The sequence below is a fragment of the Hypanus sabinus genome, chromosome 8, assembly GCF_030144855.1.
Source record: "Hypanus sabinus isolate sHypSab1 chromosome 8, sHypSab1.hap1, whole genome shotgun sequence".
In the NCBI taxonomy this organism is placed as follows: Eukaryota; Metazoa; Chordata; class Chondrichthyes; order Myliobatiformes; family Dasyatidae; genus Hypanus; species Hypanus sabinus.
The window spans coordinates 53,120,079-53,141,581 of record NC_082713.1 but is presented as its reverse complement, the minus strand read 5'-3'; the positions used below and the strand labels follow the sequence as shown (position 1 = coordinate 53,141,581).

Sequence of the window (21,503 nt, the reverse complement as noted above, 5' to 3'; positions counted from 1 at the left end):
TCACGCTGCAATCGAGTACAATTACTTCAGTAAGTCCAATGGAATGACAATGCATCTCATGACTGTCTGTGGCTAGCTTGCTCACAGGCTGATAATGTCAGTGAGATATCACTGTCCATACAATTATCGATGACATTGGCTTCAAGGTGGAGGTGTATTGTCTCCAGGAACAAATACTCTCATTCTTCTCATTACTTCTCATGGATGCACCTTTCTGTTGTGACTCCCGATTTCAGTCAGTAAAGATTGAAAAATAAACAGGCTTTTATAGTTGTGTCCGAGCCAATACTTCATTACAGGCTTGTTTCTCAAAATTCCTTTTAACAATGGCAGCTTTGTCCTCATGTACGTCGGGATGTTGATCTTGTTTCTCTGCCACTTCAATAGCCGATATTAACAACCAATGCTGATTTCAATTAACTTGAATATATAGATGCCAAGTTGTACAACATCATTGTACCATAGAGGCAAGAATCAAATATTTAATAATGGCAGTGTAGTTCACAAGTCAAGAGTGCCAATTATTTGTACTTTAATGTTCATCTTCTTGGGATTTTGACACTCACAGAAGCATACCACTTGAAAATAAACAGGTCAAGTTGAGTTCTATGATACATAGTTGACTGAAATAGCCAAAGGCTAATACCTCAACCCTGAACTTTATTGAAACATCATCCTCAGGTAAATAAAATGTTTGTATGAAATAGGGACTCTTTATCTGCGTATTCAAAGAGAAGAATGCCTGTTTGAATAGGCCCGAAGATCCGCAGATTCCATTGCATTGGATTGGGATCAAATATTAAACAGGGGTAGCACTGGCCATTTTCCAAGATCACCTATTTTTGTACGATTTAATCTCAAACCACTCCACTGAGACAACTGTTATTTCAGTCGGAATTCCAGAGAAGCCACTTCTCTTCAATTTAACCACATGATATTAAACAATACACAGGGTCTTCCCTGTTTGATGTTAGGCTGAATAACTAGCTGTGAATAAGTTGGATAAATCTAAATTCACAAATTGAAAGAAATCTAAAATTGCTTTACAGAATTTAAATTTATGCAACAAGTACACTATTGGCAGTATTTATACGTCCATACAATGTTAATCCTTTTATTTTGAATATTTAATGCCTCCTACTGAAATTTCTAAGCTAAGGTGGGCAGATCCCCAGAGCCTAACCAAGTACACCCCCGGCCCTTATGGAGGTTAGTAAAGTAATCGCAGAGGCTCTAGTGGAGATATTTATTTCATCTTTAACCACTGATGAAATTCCAGAAGACTGGAGAGAGGCTAATGCTGTTCCATTGTTCAAAAATGAGAGCAAGGAAATTTCGGACATTCAAACCAGAATAAAACTTGCATAGTGATTTGTAGAGCACCAGCAAGTGTGAAAGAGAGGGAACTGGGAGTATAAGTGGCCAATTTGACAAGCCTCTCAACCTCCTCTCTGTATACAGACTGATCATTGTTGCTGATGAGGCCAATCACTGTAGCATCATCAGCAAACTTGATGATATGATTCGGGCTGAATCTGGCATGCGGTCAGCAATGTCACTGAGCATGCAGTCCTGGGCAGCATCAGTGCTCAGCGTGATGTAGCTTGAAATGTTGCTGCCAAGTCAGAACTTTCTGTTAGAGAGGGGCGTAGAGTCCCAACAGACAGTTTACTCCCCCCGCCCAACCTCAGAGGGATAATTGCATTAAATTCCTGGTTGAAGTTGTTGACCAGCAACCTGATGTATGAGGCATTGTTTTCTATGTGGGACAGGATTGAAAGGAGGGCTAGGACTATAGCATCATCAATGCATTGGCTTAAGTCGGAAGCAAATTAGAAAGGATCCAACGGCATTTTATATGATCTTTTACCAGCCTCTCAGTGCACTTCTTGATTGTTGAAGACACTAGGCAGTAATTATTTAGGCCAGTTACTATTGCTCCTGTGTGCATTGGAATAGTGGTGGCTTATTGAAACCTGCAGGGACAGTGGACCATTTCAAATAGCTATTAAGGATGTCTTTTAAGGCCTCTGTTAGCTGATCTGTACAGTCCATCAGCACCCGACCAGGTATGTTGTCAGACCCCACAGATTTGCTTGGGTTTACCCTGGCTAGGATCCTGCTCACCTCAGCTGTGGCCAGAGATGGTGCTTGTTTCTTAGGGAGAGAGGGGGCATTCCACGATTTCACATTACTCAATGTGTCAAATCATGCATAGAAGCTATTCTATGCATGCAGTGTTTGTAGTGTCTGTAGTGGTATTGATAGTGTTTGTCCTGTATCTCATTTGCTACTCACATAAATATTAGTTTGTATTTTTTATACCCTTTTAACCATTTCTCTGAAATGTTGGCAAATTAGGGCAGTTGCTTAATTGGGCCAAAGTGTACTGGTCCCAATGTGTCCCAATTAACAGTAAATCTAACCAGTAAACAATAAATCTATTGCTTATGCAATTGATTAGGTTTGTTATTAATAGAACCATCTGTTGGAAATGAGGAGATAAGAGTAGAAAAGAGGATGACTGAAGATTTCAAAGCATTTCAAAATCCATATCAAAGCAGCTTGTGGCTGTTGTTAGTTCCTTTCTCTGTTTTAAAATATAATACACCTGATGTTATGTTTTTTCTTTAACAAAGACACACTTGCATAGGTAAGAATGCTGGAACTATTTTATTTAAGATTTACTACAGTCATAGCTTCAGCTTGACCACATTTTACACTGAACCTCTAGCCCGCCAAGAATGTGTGTGTGTTCCGTCCGTCAACGTCACTTTCAGGTCTGGGTGAACCACCCATATTGCACACAGGGAACTGAAGCTGTTTATTATATACAGATATAATTATAATAAAGCATCCACCCTTTTTAAAAAAAATCAAACACAATACTATGTCTCCATAAACCTGCAAGAGACAATAATGCTTTCCAACAAAGATATTTACATTAACTTTAATTGTAATGAGCAAATATAGTCTTTTATACACTCACCACTCTCAAACTGTCTCTGTGGTGATTTAATGATCCCTTTTGGACTGCTATTTGTTTCCAAAGACATTTTGCTTTCACTTGCTGCATTAACCATATAAACCATATAACAATTACAGCATGGAAACAGGCCATCTCTGCCCTTCTAGTCCGTGCCAAACGCTTACTCTTCTCACCTAGTCCCACAACCGGCACTCAGCCCATAACCCTCCATTCCTTTCCTGACCATATACCTATCCAATTTTTTTTTAAATGACAATACCGAACCTGCCTCTACCACTTCTACTGGAAGCTCGTTCTACACAGCTACCACTCTCTGAGGAAAGAAGTTCCCCCTCGTGTTACCCCTAAACTTTTGCCCCCTGACTCTCAACTTATGTCCTCTTGTTTGAATCTCCCCTACTCTCAATGGAAAAAGCCTATCCATGTCAACTCTACCTATCCCCCTCATAATTTTAAATACCTCTATCAAGTCCCCCATCAAACTTAGATGCTCCAAAGAATAGTTAACACTAGTACCCTTTTGAGATCTCTGATGTACGAGTTCATTTCTTTCACACCTGACATCTCTTCCATCTGTAGCGAGGCAGAAAAGAACAAAGAACATTACAGCACTATACAGGCTCTTTGACTCATGATGTTGTGCTGACCTTTGAACTCAGTCTTAGATCAATCTGACCCTTCCTTGCTACATTGCCGTCCATTGTTATGTTGGAGAGAAATTACAAATTGCAGGGAATATAGGGAAAGGAGCATCAGAGAGATGAAAATGCATAAAAGAACAGCAAAATTGTAAGTGAAAGGCACAGACTATATATCAACTGAAATTCCATAAAACAATACGTAGCTTGGATTACCTGTAATTTCAAATTAAACTTGTCTCAATAGACCTTGTCAAAAATAGATTCCTTCTGAGGTGGAAGATCCATGTTACAGCTTCAATGATCAGTGGTATCTGAAGCGAACCATTATCTACTTGCTGACATCAAAATTTATGAATCACCATCACCATGGCCCATCCCAGCTAAGATTACTGGTTCTGAAGTCTTTAGATTATTTCTCAGCTGAGCCACTTTACTGTTCATCCTTGCATGTATTTAGAGGAGACCTTAAACACTGATTGTTGTGTTCCCACCTCCAAACCAGTATCTTCTGCTGAAAGATTACAGTCGACGTGCATGAGGGTGAGGAGTAACCAATACTATAGACAAGAGGAAACTGACGAAGTCTTACTTTAGACATAAGGAAAGGCTAAACATTAAAGAGAAATTGACTTCAAACATACTACCATGGCAAGTTAAAGTGTTAGTTGCAAGGGCAGTATTAACTATTATAAATTAAAGCTATTTCAGTGACAGAGATAGAATCTATTGGTGTAGTTGGACCAATGGGTCTTTTCTCATTGGCATTGCCTCTAGCTCCCTCACCTGTATGGCTTTAATCTTGCCAAGATTAGTCATTTACATGGCAGGCACTGATTTTAAAAAACACTCTGAACAGCCAAATAACTTGAAGAATGGCCTCGAACACTGCAGGACCAGTCCTGTCTAACTGAAAGTGCTGGATATCCTTCACAGAACCTCTGTCCCTACTTGTTAAACTCCACTGCCTCTCTATTTCTCAGGAAATTGTTCAGGAAAAAAAAGCATGACCTTTGTAGACAGTTATATTCCTGACAACATTCCCAGTTACTCTTATTATGAATTACTAGGTGTTTTAGGATCATCACTCCTTTCACAGTAGCTGAACATGACAGAGCTCACATGGCAGGAGGTCCAGGATATCGTCAGGGGAGCAAAGCCATCTATCACCCCAGGACCAAGTATTATATCCACAAGGTACATAAGAAATGCCCAAAACTCTATCCCACCAAGCTGGAAAATTACTGAAGGATGCTTTGTTCCCAAGGAAGAAGATTCCTTCACAATCACCCAGTTGAGGACAATCTCCCTCCTTAGTGTGGAGTGCAAGATATTCTTCTCGGTGCTTGTGAGAGGGCTGACTTATTACTTAATGGAGAACCACTATATCACTGAGAGGTGGCATCCCAGGTTTTCCTGGGTGCCTCGAACACTCCTCAATAATCAGTCAATTGATCCGCGAGTCCAGGCAGAACAAAGGAAACCTAACAGTCATCTGGTTAGACCTAGCCATTGCCTTGTCAGTTCCACATGTCCTCATCCAGGTGGGCCTGGACCACTATGATATCCCGCCAGTAACTCGAGACTTGATCAGCAGCTACCTAGGAGTATTCAAGATACGCTTCACTTCAAACCAATTTACAACCAGGTGGCAGGACTCCAAAAAAGGATTCCAACCAGCTGTACCATCTCCCCCATCTTGTTTGTCATGGGTATGAACCTCCTCATATCAGCAACAACAGACGTAACCCAAGCCCAGTGTTGGAGCCCAGGATCTGACTAACTGTAATATGGGGGTTCACGGATGACATCACAGTAAGCATTGCAACCCATGTCCAAGCAAGGTGGGTACTGGAAACCCTGGACATATAGCTACCTGGGCTAGGATGACCCTCAAGGCCAGGAAGTCCAGATACATGGTGATCAAAAAGGGGAAAGTTACTAGCAAGTTCACTCTTCATGTACCGGGAGAAGTCATTCCATCTATAGAGGACAACCCAGTAAGTGGTTTAATGCAGCAATGACAGACAGCGTCAACATCACCGATACTGTAAAACAGACTGAAGAGCGGCTGAAGAAAATCAATAAAACTGAACTCCCTGGTAAATTTAAGAGATTGCTATACCAACATGGTCTTCTACCAAGGTTGTTTTGACTTTTCACACTGTACTAATTCCCTATGGCCACTGTAGAAGTCATCGAGAGGAAAATGAACAGGCACCGACAGAGACGGTTGGGGATTCCCCCGATTTTTCTTCAGTGGGGTTCTACATAAGATCAGGTCAGCTATAGCTCCTGTTGTCATCGGTAGTGGAGGAGTTCAAGATAGCAAAGTGTAGAGTTGTGTTAACACTGAGGGGCTCTGAATACAAACTGATAAATCATGAAGGAGTCACACAAAGGGTCCGTGTATGACACTCCCCCTACACCATCACAGCTGCACACATGGGGGCTGAGAGAGGACCCTAACTGCAAGCTTTGTGGTCAGCAGAGTTCACAGGTACACATACTGTCAGAATGCAGAACAGCTTTAACACAAGGATGGTATAGGTGGCATCACGACAATCTCCTGCTGTCCCTTGCTGACATATTGGAGCAGGAAAGGTGCAAAAAGAGACCAGCTGGCAGAGAGGCAAACAGGACAGTCATTTTCATCAAGGAGAGGGCCACACCAGTCAAATCCAATCTGCTGTAAACTGCCAAACCATGGGAGATGAGGGTCAATGTGGAGAAGAAGCTGCAGTTCCCAGAGGTGGTGCAAACCACACTTCGACCAGACATCATACTGTGGTCCACTGACGACAAGAAAATCATCCTGATTGAGCTCATGGTACCATAGGAGGAAGGATTGTTGTCTATATGACTTTAAATGTCCTTTGTGCAGGTGGATGTATTTCTTGTTAAACTTTCCCTTAAGGCTCTTTTGTTAGAAATCACAGTGAAGAATACTACTGAGCTTCAGATTTACAATGTTGGTTACCGAACGACAGAAGATCTCTTGTCAGATAATGAGTTAGAAAAGCAGAAGTGAGAGAATCAATTTGTCCTTAAACATCTTCACAAAATTCATGCCAACTGTTTGAAATGTATCCTGTTGCAGAGGGTGGCAACCCATGGATCAGGATTTAAAATAATTTTTAGAAGAACTCATGCTGACATTAAGTGTCATTTTTAAAACCAAGAAACTATATTGTGATCTACAATGTACTGCTTAGGAGTTTATTGGGAGCAGAATCAACTGTAACTTTTTAGTCAGGAATTGCCTATATATTACAGAACTGTAAGGAAAACACAGGGGAATGGGATTAATTGGATGTGTCTTTCAAAGATCTGATCAGATTGCCAAATGCCCTCCTCCTATGCTGTGTGAAATGTGAGCCTAGCAAGAAGCAGAACTGACATGAACATAATAATCACTCACATATTTTGAAGGTAACATAAGCAATTGACTTGCTGTTCAGCTGCAATTATTGGAGCTATCCACATAATGTTTGTTCTCTTTAAGCAAAATGTCTTCCAAAACAAACTCTTTATTGTCCATTAAAAGATAAAGCCAGTGACAAAAGTAATTTGAAACATGTTTGGACTGGTGAAGAAAAAACAGCCAAAATCATAATCACTCTCCCTAATCTATTTAGTTCAATTTAATTCAAGTGCTTTGTATAGCATGTAAGTCATTTGTTGCTCGGTCGTTAAGTCGAATCAAGCTCCTCATGACCTCATGGACTCCTGCGCACCAAGCCTTCTTGTTGGAAACTGCCTCTCCAAGATCCCCCAAGGTCATACGCATTGTCTGAGTAATATTATCTATCCATCGTAGCCTCTGTCATCCTTTCCTTCTTTTACCTAGTTTTACCTAACTTGAGACTCTTCTCCAAGGAATCCTGTCTTCTCATGATGTGAGCAAAATATTTGATCTTTTGTCTCATAACCGAGCCTCCTAGTGAGCAGTCTGACTGTATTTCTTCAAGTATTGACATTGGATCTTCTTGCTGCCCAACAAACTCTTAACACTTTTCTCTAGCATCCAAGTTCAAAGGTGTCAATCCTTTTGTATTCAACCTTTCTAATAGTCCAGCTTCCACAGACCTACACCACAAATGGAAATACCATAGACTTGACTATATGGATCTTCATAGACATTGCCATATCTCTGCTCTTCAGTATTTTACCTAATTTTGTCATTGCTGTCCTCCCCAGGAGTAAGCATCGTTTAATTTTGTGGCTGCAGTTACCATCTATAGCAAGCTTTGAACTGAGGAAGACAAAATCCGTCACTGCCTCCACTTCCTTTTCATTCATCACCATGGAATTAAAATAGGGCTGGTCAACATAATCTTGGTTTTCTTAATATTGAGCAACAAGCCAGCTATTGCACTTCCTTCTTCCACTTTGATTAGAAGCTTCCTTAGATCCTCCTCCCTTTCAGCCATTAGAATATTATCATCTGCATACCTGGTGTTCTTAATATTTCATCTGGAAATTTTATTTCCAACATTTGAATCCTCTAGATTTGCATATGTCATGAAGTGTCCAGCATATAGATTAAATAAGTAGAGTGACAGAATGCAGTCTTGTTGTACTCCTTTCCCAACCTTGAACCTGTTTGTTGTTCTGTGTTCAGTTCTAACTGTTGCTTCTTGAACTCCGTACAAGTTTCTCATAAGGCAGATCAGATGTCCAGATATCCCCATTTCTTTAAGGAATTGCCATAGTTGGTCCACACTGTCAAAGGCTTTAGAGTAGTCAATAAAACATAGATAAATACCTTTCTGCAATTCCCTCAATTTCTCTATTATCCTGTGTAGGTTAGCAATTTGGTCTCTGGAGTCTCTGCCTCTTCTAAAACCGATTCGTACATTTGGCATTTCTCGTTCCATATATTGCTGCAGTCTTGCTTGCATGATCTTTAGCATTTCTATTTTAATTACAGAACTGGATAATTATAACAAAGCAGAAATATATGGCCATTGGAGACTTGAAGAATACATAAAGACAATTACTTCTGAAATTCCAGACTGGAATGATACTGTAGATGAATTCCAAACTTGTCTTGACAACAGTTTTTAATACTGGATCATGTTTAGTAGAGAGAGAAGTACTGAAGCAATCCACCAAGATAATCAGATAAAAATGTCAAGCAGAGGAGAATATATTTGGCACAATCAAATGTTTGCTTATGAACAGACTGGAAATGAAGACGGAGATAGAAGGGTTATTTAAAGAGATTCTACTAGGCCCAAACATCTGAAAGCTTAGGTCCTTGTGATTGAATTAAGGGGTGAAATGCACAAGACTTTAGAATCAGAAAAATGTAAAGACTGAAGAATGAGTTAGGTCCAGACGAGGTTACACAAAGTGTGAGACATTGAAAGAATTTAAACATAAGAATAAACATATTTATTCAGGGACATTGAAAGTCAGTCAAAGTTGGCAAGGATGAAGACGAGGTAGAGAATTTATTTTTGCCACAGAGGTCTGAATTTAGAACATCCCATGTGTTTAAGATATGCAGCTTTAGGAACATATAAAAACTTCTATAAAATAGTGAGAACCAACATGACATCAGACTCCTGTAATGGTAAAGACTGTCAGGTTGGACCAGAACAAGCAGCAATCACAAAAGAACTGAAACAAATCTACAACAGGCAAACCATTGTCTCTGGGTGAGATATTCCAAAATATTCATCACCTGTTAAAATCAATGAATAACTAACTTTGAGAAATTATTAACATAAACATGGAACATTACAGTACAGTACAGGTCCTTTGGCCCACAACGTTGTGCTGACCTCTTAGCTTACTTGAAGACCAATCCAACCATCCCTACCTACATAGCCCTCCATTGTTCTATCATCCATGTGCCTATCTGAGAGTTCCATGCAATCACCACTGACATCTCCGACATCCCCCACAATCACCTTAAATTAAGTTCTCTCATATTTACTAATTCCACCCTGAGGAAAAAGTCTCTGGCTATCCACTTGAATTATGCCTCTTATAATCTTGCACACCTCTATCAAGTTACCTCTCATCCTGCTTGGCTCCAGAAAGAAAATCCCTCACTTGCTCAACCTATTCTACTAAAACAGGGGGCAGCGCAGTAATGTGAGGCTCAGCAATCCAGGTACAATTACCTCTGTTGTTTGTAAGGAATTGTTATGTCCTTCCAGTAACCTTGGGGGGGTTTTTCTGGGTGCTGTGGTTTCCTCCCACACTTGTAAGGGTTAGTAGGTTAATTGGTGACATGGGTGTGGTTGGGTGGTGTGAGCTTGTTGCACCAGAAGGGCCTGTTACCATGCTGTATCTCCAAATAAAATTAAAAAATCAACACACTCTCTAATCCAGGCAGCATCCTTGTAAATAATTTCTGCACCCTCTTTAAGGCAACTACCCTGTTCCTGTATTGAGGTGACCAGAAAAACAAAACCACACATAATTTAACCATTATACCCAATTAATTCAAAAAATCTGTGTAACTTAATACTGAATGCTTGTACTGCACTCCTTTCAAATGAACAGACCTGCTGAAATTGTGCGAGTGCTGGGAAAATGCCACAACTTCATTGGCTGTTGCTGTAATTCATGAATTATCGAATATTTGCATGCAGTCTGGCAGAGAGGGGTCAGCAAGATGGTGAATTCCATGCTTCCATATATGCACAATTCCCCAATGTGGTGGCATTTGGATGGTTCTTTGTATAATTCACTGTATAACAACTTCAGGGGTTATGTGGTATTCTGTCTTTTAATGGTGTAACAAGTAATTTATTGAGCGAATCTCACCCCATAAACCCCAAAATTGCACAGTTCCACACAGCCAGGTATACTTGATAGCTGGGAATTAAAACATTAGAATAATTTGATTCTAGATTTAATATAGGTTACTGACATAGTGTAGATTATTATTGCATAGTCCACATTTTGCAAGTAAAGCAAAGTAAAATTATTGAATGGTCACTGAACAAAAGGAAGCCCTTTGGCCTATCGTGTCCCTCTCGTTCTCTGCAGAACAAATCTTTAGTTCCATCCACCAGTTCTTTCACCTTAGTTGTACAGTTAGTTTCATTCTGAATAACTTGTGAACCAATAGATAACAGAAAAGGAAATGTATATAGAATTAATAAGTCTTTATTGATGTAGCTTCGAATTACTACAAAAAGTATGTGTTTGCTACAATCAGAATCCTTTTGTATTTGTTCACTGGCTCAATTATTTTTTGTTCATTAAACTGAGAGCTTCTTATTCTGATCAAACATCAGTGTTTACTCCAGAAGGGAGTTGCCCAGAGAGTAGCTGGGAGAATCAGGGGAATTTAGAATTTGGACCGGGTATGGGTATTGAAAGCCTGAAAGAGGCCAACGTCCCGTTTGAGTGTGTCTAAGATGTGGATGCACGTGGTACTGAACCTAGTAATGGAGCTCAGAAAAAGTCTGAGGTATTTGATTCAGTTGAAAAGGAAGGCCGTCCTTGTGGGTCAGATGGACTTGGTTCAGTGAAGAAAGGGTTAACCTTGGTAATAGTGGGAAGTGAGAGTTCCCAGGTGTTTGTGCTCGATGGTGTGTTAAAAGTTAATGCAGAGATCAAAAGTGGGGAGATGAATATTATTATTGAAGGAAACGGGAAATATGTAGTTCCCAAATCGAATGAAGAAAATTTAAAGCCTGCAGGTCGCTTCCAGATTGAATTGGAAGATGTCGGGACCCCCCATGCTATTGTTATTCCAGAGTGTGGTGTGAAAAGGCAGAATTTGAAATGCTGCTTGAACAAAGAGTTCGAACTGAAAACTAATAGCCTGAAGGGTCCTGAAGAGAAAGCTAGCAACTTGTGTAAAATGAAAGAATTGGGTGGAAATTCGGAAGATGGTCTAAGTTTGGGACACAGTGTTGATAAAATAACTCCTATGAAAGAAGCGGGCGAGAGCCTCTGTTTGCTGAAGGAAAGAAATAAAAATAGGTGGTTATTAAATTGAAGTCTGATGCTACAAGACTTTAGTAAGGTACAAGATGTTAAGATATTAAAGGAAGTGACACTGTAATCGTTAACTGTTTAGCTGCTGAATTGAATGTATAACTGTATTACTCTGTAGTGAAAAGGAAAAGCTTTTGTATTGGGTTAGATCAGGGGTCGGCAACCTTTACCACTGAAAGAGCCATATGGACCCGTTTCCCACAGAGAAGAAAACACTGGGAGCCACAAAACCTGTTTGACATTTAAAATGAAATAACACTGCATACAACTTTTTTTTGCCTTTTTGCTATGTATAAACAAACTATAATGTGTTGCATTTATGAAATCGATGAACTCCTGCAGAGAAAATGAAATTACATTCCTGCATGCAACAAAAACATTTTGAACTCCGAAAAAAAGACGTTGGGTTGAAGGTTACTCCATAGTTAGCCTACCTTGGATAGAAAAATTAAAAGAATTTACGCACTGGTGGGTGTCAGGCATTGGCAGTGGTGACGTATATTAATAGCGATAAAAAACACGTTGTAGCGGTGTGCTACACACAGCACTAAAATAACAACACAGAGTCGGTAAACTGCAGTCAAAGATAACTTTATTTGAACTAAACAGCCTTAACAGCCTTGCTCTTAAGCCTCCCTCAAACCCCCCCCCCCCCCGTGGGTGCGGATGCTCCAAAAGACACGTACTCACAAACCCCCGGAGGTTATCTCCCCTAGCCGGAACGCTGGCTAATTGTGAGCCGGTACGGATGTGCCAGGAAATGGGTCGCGTCAACGTTTTATTTAGATTGTACAAGATCACCATAATCTTCAAATTTAGAATTACATTTCAAAAACTAACAAACTAACATAAAATACATTTTAATTAAATACTCATCATTTATTTTCAAAAGCCACAGGGAGCTGCAGCACAGAGATGAAAGAGCCACATGCAGCTCCGGAGCTGCGGGTTGCTGACCCCTGGGTTAGATTCTAAAATCCTGTAAGACTCTGTACTACTTCGTTTTCACCACTGGTTGAAGAAAGGGAGTGTTACGCCTACAGCCCCCTCCTTCTTGAGAATCGCAGGATCGCTATTGATTTGGGTCAGGAGACCCAGGAAATGAGAGAGAGACGTTCGGAATGTCTTGACCCCCCCCCCCCCCCCCGCCGGCGATATAAAGCTATGGGAAACGGCCATAGTCTCTTGGAGACGGAATTGTGTATTACAATACTGTGCTACGTGGAAGCCCTCAGGCAAAGTGGGCTGGTTGGTGGAGGGATTGCTCCAACCGGATTGACATCTGAGACCCTGTGAGTCAGGATAAAAGAGGGTCTGTGAGAACAGCCCCTCAGACGCACCAGAAGAAATGCTAGCGATCCCGTAATAGCGGAAGCCGGTGGGGAGGCCACGTGCATTCGGTTCCATTTGCCCCGGAACCGGTGTCCTTTACCACGGAAGAATGGATTTTAGCTAACAACGGGGAAACCAACTCCCAACGACTCTCGAAGGATTGACATCATAAAAGGACTGGGCAAGTTTTAACCCATCTTTCTCTCAAACCAAAACGCTGCAGCTTGAACGAACTAACAGTGACTTTTATATTTCCATCGGACAATACATTATCCCCTAGACAACGATAGAGCTATTTCTTATTGATTATTATTGTACCCGCGCTTTTAGATTTAGTATTGACAACATATATTATCTGTATGTTTGCATTGATATTCTTTTGTGTATTTTTATCAATAAATACTGTTAAAAATAGTACCATCAGACTTCAATGGACCTCTCTATCTTTGCTGGTAAGTGACCCAGTTATGGGATTCGTAACACTTACCATATTATACCTTCCAAATGTTCATAAATCCTGCCTCTCAGGATCTTCTCCAACCTACCAACCAGTGAAGTAAGACTCACTGGTCTATAATTTCCTAGGCTATCTCTACTCCCTTTCTTGAATACAAGAACAATATCTGCAACCCTCCAATCCTCTGGAACCTCTCCTGTCCCCATTGATGATGCAAAGATCATTGCCAGAGGCTCAGCAATCTCCTCCCTGACCTCCCATTGTAGCCTGGGGGAACATTTCATCTGGTCTCGACGACTTATCCAACTTGATGCTTTCCAAAAGCTCCAGTACATCCTCTTTCTTAATATCTACATGCCTAAGCTTTAGTCGGCTGCAAGTCATCACTATAATCACCATCTTTTTCCATAGTGAATACTGAAGTAAAGTATTCATTAAGTACCTCTGCTATTTCCTCCGGTTCCATACACACTGTCCCACTTGATAAGTCCTATTCTTTCTCATCTTATCATCTTGCTCTTCACATGCTTGTAGAATGGCTTGGGGTTTTCCTCAATCCTGCCCGTCAAGGCCTTCTAATGGCCCCTTCTGGCTCTCCTAATTTCCTTCTTAAGCTCCTTCCTATTAGCCTTATAATTTTTTAGATCTCTAACATTAACTAGCTCTCTGAACCTTCAGTAAGCTTTACTTTTCTTCTTGACTAAATTTATTCCAGCCTTTGTACACCACAGTTCCTGTACCTTACCATAACTTCCCTGTCTCATTGGAATGTACCAATGCAGAACTACACACAAATATCCCCTGAACATTTGTCACATTTCTTCTGTACTTTTCCCTGAGAACATCTGTTTCCAATTTAAGCTTCCAATTTCCTTCCTGATAGCCTCATAATTCCCCCTACTCCAATTAAATGCTTTTCTAACTTGTCTGTTCCTAACTCTTTTCAATGCTATGGTAAAGAGATAGAATTGTGATCACTATCTCCAAAATGCTCTCCCACTGAGAGACCTAACACCTGACCAGCTTCATTTCCCAATACTAAATCAAGTACAGCCTCTCCTTTGGTAGGCTTATCTACATACTGTGTCAAGAAACCTTCCTGAACACCCCTAACAAACTCCACTCCATCTAAACACAAAGTACACTGCAGATGTTGTGGTCAAATCAACACGTACAAAACAAGCTGGATGAACTCAGCAGGTTGGGACACATCTGTTGAAATGAGCAGTCAATGTTTCAGGCCGAGACCCTTTGTCAGGACTGAAGAAGGATGGAGCAGGGACTCTATAAAGAAAGTGGGGGGAGGGTGGAAGGTGCCAGGTCAAAAACCAATCTGAGGAAAGATCAAGGTGTGGGGGAGGGGAGAAGGGAGGGGATAGGCAGGAGTGATGAAGAAGGAATGTAAGGTGAAAGCACTATGGGTAGTAGAATGAAGGCAGAATCATGAGAGAGGTGATAGGCAGCTAGAAGAGGAGACAGAGTGAAAGTGGGGTGATGGAAGGGAGAGGGAGGAAATTACCGGAAGTTGGAGAATTCGATGTTCATATCAATGGGCTGGAGACTACCCAGATGGTAGATGAGGTGTTGCTCCTCCAACCTGAGTTTGGCCTCATCATGGCAGTAGAGGAGGCCATGTATGGACATATCCGAATGGGAATGTGAAGCAGAGTTGAAGTCGGTGGCAACCAGGAGATCCTGTCTGTTGTGGCGGATGGAGCGGAGGTGCTCGACAAAGCGGTCCCCCAATCTGCGTCGGATCTTACCAATGTAGAGGAGGCCGCACCGGGAGCACCAGATGCAACAGATTACCCCAACAGACTCACAAGTGAAGTGATACCTCACCTGGAAGGAGTGTTTGGGGCCCTGAATGGTGGTAAGAGGGGAGGTGTAGGGACAGGTGTAGCACTTATGCTTGCAGGGATAAGTACCAGGTGGGAGCTCTTCTAGCTGTCTATCACCTCTCTCATGATTCTGTCTTCTTCTACTACCCATAGTGCTTTCCCCTTACATTCCTTCTTCACCTCTCTTGCCTGTCCCCTCCCTTCTCCCTCCCCCACCCCTTGATCTTTCTTCTGATTGGTCTTTCACCTGGCACCTTCCACCCTCCCCCCCACCTTCTTTATAGGGCCCCTGCCCCCTCCCTCTTCAGTCCTGATGAAGGGTCTCGGCACGAAACGTTGATTGCTCACATCAATGGACGCTGCCTGACCTGCTGAGTTCATCCAGCTTGTTTGTACGTGGTTGATCCACCCCATCTAAATCCCTCACTCTAGGGAGATGCCAATCGATATTTGGGGAATTAAAATCTCCCATCACGACAACTCTGTTATTATTCCACCTTTCCAAGATCTGTTTCCCTATCTGCTCCTTGATATTCCTGTTACTATTGGGCGGCCTATAAAAAACACACAGTAAAGTTATTGACCCCTTCCTGTTTCTAACCTCCACACACAGAGTCTCTGTAGACAATCCCTCCATGGCATCCACCTTTTCTGCAGCCGCGACTCTCTCTCTCTGATCAACAGTGCCATGCCCCCACCTCTTTTGCTTCCCTCCCTGTCCTTTCTGAAACATCTAAAACCCAGCAATTGAAGTAACCATTCCTGTCCCTGAGCCATCCAAGTCTCTGTAATGGTCACCACATCATATCTCCAAGTACTGATCCACACTGTATGCTCATCCGCTTTGTTCACAATATTCCTTGCGTTAAAATAGACACATCTCAAACCTTCAGTCTGAGCGCGTCCCTTCTCTATCACCTGCCTATCCTCCTTCTCACACTGACTACAAGCTTTCTCTATTTATGAGCCAACCTCTTCTTCCCCAGTCTCTTCAGAACGGTTCCCACCCCCAACAATTCTAGTTTATTTTTACTTATTATTTATTGTTAAGATAATAATAATAATAAGACTCCTTTGCTTGCATCTTCAGAAATAGCTCTATTTCCAGCTTTAATATTGCTATTTTTCGCTTTCAGGGTTCTTTTGAAGTCCCTGATCTGGAGTTACAGACTGACTTTGGTTCTTTGCAGGAACAGGACCCACCCTCGAGATTTTATGTCTGGCTGTTATTTGTGATGCCAAAGATTTGGCCTAAGAGCTCAGCTCACATTTGGAAGGCCGAGGTCTCGTGGCTCTGGAGATGGGCGGTTTGAAGGTCGGTGTCCAGACGGATCGGAGTGTTGTGGCAGATGGAAGATCTAAGGCTGTGTGCCCAGAGACCTGAGCTCAGAAAAAGCACACAATGGACTTCTAACACCATAAGCCAGCGAGTTGTTTGTAATGCCTCCCCTCTCGCTGTGAAACAGAGACACATCTTTCTCCCTTATGAGGGAGAGAAAGAATTGTGGTATGTTGAATACCGGGTGAAAAAGTAGTATTTGGAGTACTGCAAGTCTGTATCTTTGTTGTTTCTTTGCTCACACTTGAGTGCTCAGTGGCAGGTGCTGATGCTTTTTCTGCTGGTGGGGGGAGGGGGATCGTTGCTTGCTGCTGCTTATGCATGGGAGAGAGGGGAACGGGGGGGACTTTGGAGTTCTAACATTTAACTGTCATTCATTCTTTGGGGCACTCCTCTGTTTTTTGTGGAAGGTTGTGAAGAAAAAGCATTTCAGGATGTTTATTGTATGTACATTTCTCTGACATGTAATGTGCATTTGAGACACTGCATGGAATAGGCCTTTCTGGTCCTTCGAGTGACACCACCCAACCATCCTCCAATATAATCCTAGCCCAATCACAGGGCAATTTATAACTATCAGTTAACCTACCAACCAGTACATCTTTGGACTGGGGGAGGAAATCAGAGCACCTGAAGGAAACTCATGTGGTCACGGAAAGAACATAGAAACTCCTTACAGGTCATGACAGGAATTGAATCTGGGTCACTTGTACTGTAAAACATTGTGCTAACCTATATTCTTTTATACTCTATTCCTCTCAAAATGAATACTAATGTTGCATTTGTCATCCTTTCTACCAACTTAGATTGCAAATTAACATTCATGGAATCCTGCTCGAGAACTCAAAATGATACCCTCAGGAGAACCAGAGTTGGCTTGTACAACTAAAGACCACCCATGAATTTGAATGCTGTCCTTTGCTTTCTATTCCATTGCTAGAAAATAGATCAGGGTATTTTAATCCCTCCTGTCTTCCTCTACACTTATCTCTCTATAAAAGAATACAGAAGAGTATCACACTGGACACCATTTGGCCTATGATGTTCTGCCACTTGATGCCACTTTATAATAAATGTACTCTTCCTGTGTATTATCCATATTCCACTATTCCCTTCATAAGCTCGTATTTGCCTGAAAGCCTCTTAAATTCCACCTAACCACCTGCTTCTATTACTACCCCTGGTAACTTATTCCAATCTCCAGCAACTGTCTGCATAAAAAAACCTTGCCTCACGCATTGCATTTAAACTTTCCCCCTCTATCTGCAAAATCATGTCCTCTGTATAATATTTCTACCCTGGGGAAAACATTCTGACTGTTTGCTCTATCTATGTCTCTCATTATTTTGAAAATCTTCATCATGTCTCCACTCAGCCTCTGATGCTTCAGGGAGAACAACTGATGTTTGTCCTACCTTTCATTGTAGCTAATACCCTCTAATCTAGGCACCATACTGGTAAACATCTTCTGCACCCTCTCCATATTCTCCACATCACTCCTATAATAGCATGACTGGAACTGCCTGTAATTCTCCAAGTACAATCTGACCAAAACGTTATACAGCATGACTTCCTTACTTTATATAGCATGGTATCCTCAATACCCTCACCAACAAATGCAAGTGTGCCATAAGCTTTCTTTAACACCTTATACAGTTGTGTAGACACTTTCAGTTAACTATGGACGTGGACCTCAAAACTCCTCCATACTTCCATGCTATTAAGGGGTTTATCATTAACTATGTACCTTCTCCTTCCATCTGACCCCCCCCAAGGTGCAACACCACACACTTTCCTGGATTAAATTCCATCTACCACTTCTCTGTCCCTATCTGTCATTGATCTATGACCCACTACATTTGTCCTTTACAGTGTCCACAATTCCACCAATCTTGGCATCGTCTGTAAACTTGGTAATTAATCCATCTACATTTTCATCCAAATCATTGATAAATATCACAAACACAGAGGTTTATGATGTTGTTGCTAATCCAAACTGATTGGGGTCTGCCTATGAGGAAATGAAGATCTAGTTATAAAGGAAACATTGAGGCCAAGGTCTTAGAGTTTATTCATTAGTTTTGAGGAGATAATAGTTTTGAATACAGAGCTGTTTTCAATGAGAACTTTCTGATGTATGCATCTCCACATTCTAAATGTTCCTGCATTACTTTGACAAAATTACCTTAGCTCATTTCTACTGGTTTGGTTGGAGCAGTCAAACTTCAAAGCAAACTGGATATCAAATGCACTTAGCAAAATTGATAATCATTTCTCATCATTTATTTCATTTGCTTCAAAACATTGTTCAATTTGCATGGTGTACGAGTCAGTTATCCCTTGTGGAATCAAATGCACCAATTTTTCCAATGTATCCAGCTATTTCTACTCTCCTTTTTTAATGATTATTTTCATCCCAGTCCTTACTCTTTATGAACCTGTGAATTTTTCTATTTTTTGCCTTTTTAAAAAAATCTCAATCATCTCGGCATGTGTCGGGCTGCATTTTTCACTACCATTCCTCCCTACAATTATTTTTTAGTTTGAACAGTTCACTGCATTTCAGTAGGTCAGTAGCCATTTTGGGTTCATTTTAAAAGGACCTCATTGCCAATGTTATGTTTTGTAATTTCAACACCTTAAACTAGTTCAAGAGAAGACATGTGAGTCCAAAATGTGCATCTAACCTCGTACTTTAAATGAGGTGCACAAACATCAGAAAAGTGTGAAGGCATATGCAATTCATGTATTTTTATATATAAAACACATAATGAATGATTTAAACAAACAAGAACGCTTAATCAAAAAAATATATACACGATTGCTTAAGTACTACTGTAATATTAAATACACAAAATGGAAGATGTATTAAAATCACTTGAGTCATGATGCATAGCACTTGAACTTACTGAGATGTACTGAACAGAACACTGCTCTCCCATCAGCACTTAAAGCCAACTTCTGAACATCCAAGGCATTTTACAGGGCAAGGCTTTTCTGCTGAGAAGAGTAATTTCTGCCCAGAAATATTTAGACAACCAGTTAGCCTATGCCTCCAAATTTAATAACATTAAAAATTGTCAAGAAACATGAATATCTGTGAATGCCTATGACAGATATTAGAAGTTTTGAAACACATGCAATTTCAACAAGTATGTGATAATTATTTTAAAAGCAAAAACACAAATAAACTTTAAACATGGGAGTTATTATGTGTAAAGTTGATGAACTTAAAGCATGGATCAGTACATGGAATTATGATGTTATGGATATTACATAGTCTTAGTTGAGAGAGGGACAGGAATGAGTGCTTAACATCTGGATTTCGATGTATTAATAAAGATAGAGAGAGAGGTAAAAGGGCAGGAAGAAGGAGGGCACAGTTCCACTACTAATCAGGGATAATACCACCGATGCACTTAGAGGGGACTTAATGGGGGTCATCTATATGCTTAAATCTCAAAAATACGTAGAATGAAATCACTCTTGACGGGATTATACTACAGAACTACCCCCCACCCCTGCCACCCCCCCATAGCCATCAGGACATTGAGGAACAGAAATGCAGGCAAATTAAGGAAAGTTGTAATAATAATAGGGTTGTTGTCATGGGGGACTTCAACTTCTCTATTATGAACTGGAACCCTCTTAGTGCAAGAGGTTTAGATGGAGCAGAATTTGTTAGGTGCATTAAAGAGTGTTTCTTAAACCAATATGAAGATAGTCCAACAAGAAGAGGGACTATACAGGGTCTGATGGTTGGCAATGTGCCAGGTCAGGTACTGACATTTCATTGAGTGAGCAGCTAGGGTACAGTAACCACAACTCCTTACGTTTAAAGGTAGTTGGAGATAAGATTAAATATAGACTTTATAGGAGAGTATTAAATTGGAGAGGGTAAATTATGGGAGGATTAGACAGGAACTAGGGAGAGTTAATTGGAATAGCTATTTTTGGGCAAATGCACATCTGACAGATGGAGAGCTTTTAAAGCAGGTATGAAAAGTAGCTATGAAAAGTCCTTGGCAAACAGGATTAAGGGAAATCTGAAGGCCTGCTTAATATACATCAAGAACAAGAAGACAGCTAGAAAGAGGGTAGAACCACTCAAGGATAAAGAGGGAAAGATTTGCTTGAATGCAGAAGATATGGATGAGGTCCTTAATGATGAGTACTTTACATCAGCATTTACCAAGGAGAAGGATGTGGAGGACAGGGAGGTCTGTTCCAGGTGTATTGATATGCTAGGACATTTTGAGGTAAAGGAGCAGGTAGAGCTGGGTCCCTTAAAGAACATTAAAGTGGGTAAGTCGCCAGGGCCTGATGGCATATACTCCAGGTTATCAAGAGAGACAAGAGAAGAGATTACTACAGCCTTGACCAATAACTTCATGTCCTCTCTAGCCACAGGCAAGCCTCCAGAGGACTGGTAAATAGCAAATGTTGTCAAGAAGGGAACCAAGGATAATCCTGGAAACAATAGACCGGTGAGACACACGTCAGAGAAGTTCCTGGAAGAAAATTATGAGCATTTGGAAAACTATGGCCTAGTTAGGGCAAACCAGCATGCATTTGAGTGGGGCAAGTTGGGTGTTACTCTCTTGATTGAGTTTATTGACAAAGTGAAGCGGGTGATGAATATCGAACTGTGGATGTTGTCTACTTGGATTTTAGTAAAGCATTTGAAAAGGTACCTCATGGAAGGCTCAACCAGAAGATTAAAATGCATTGGATCCATGAAGAATTGCTGCTTGGATTCAGAACCGGCTTGCCAAGAGACAACAGAAGGTAGTGGTTGATAGGATTTATTCCAGCTGGAAGTCTAAGATTAGTAGTGTTCTGCAAAGATCTATACTGGGACTGTCACAGTCCTGACTGTTAATTCCCCATCTTCTCCTAATTCCCTTTGATTGTGGCACACCTGAATGTCATCGAA

The 21,503-nt window shown here is 41.0% G+C and overlaps 1 protein-coding gene across 3 annotated transcripts in view; it reads left to right on the top strand.

The window, feature by feature from the left end:
- Positions 1 to 21,503, top strand: part of LOC132397741 (general transcription factor II-I repeat domain-containing protein 2-like) — a 53,609-nt gene that overhangs the window by 11,854 nt on the left and 20,252 nt on the right. For all 3 annotated transcript variants that reach the window (XM_059976506.1, XM_059976504.1, XM_059976505.1), the window contains exon 2: positions 16,419 to 16,735. The gene's annotated coding sequence lies outside the window, so the exon portion shown is untranslated. The remainder of the gene's footprint in view (positions 1 to 16,418; positions 16,736 to 21,503) is intronic.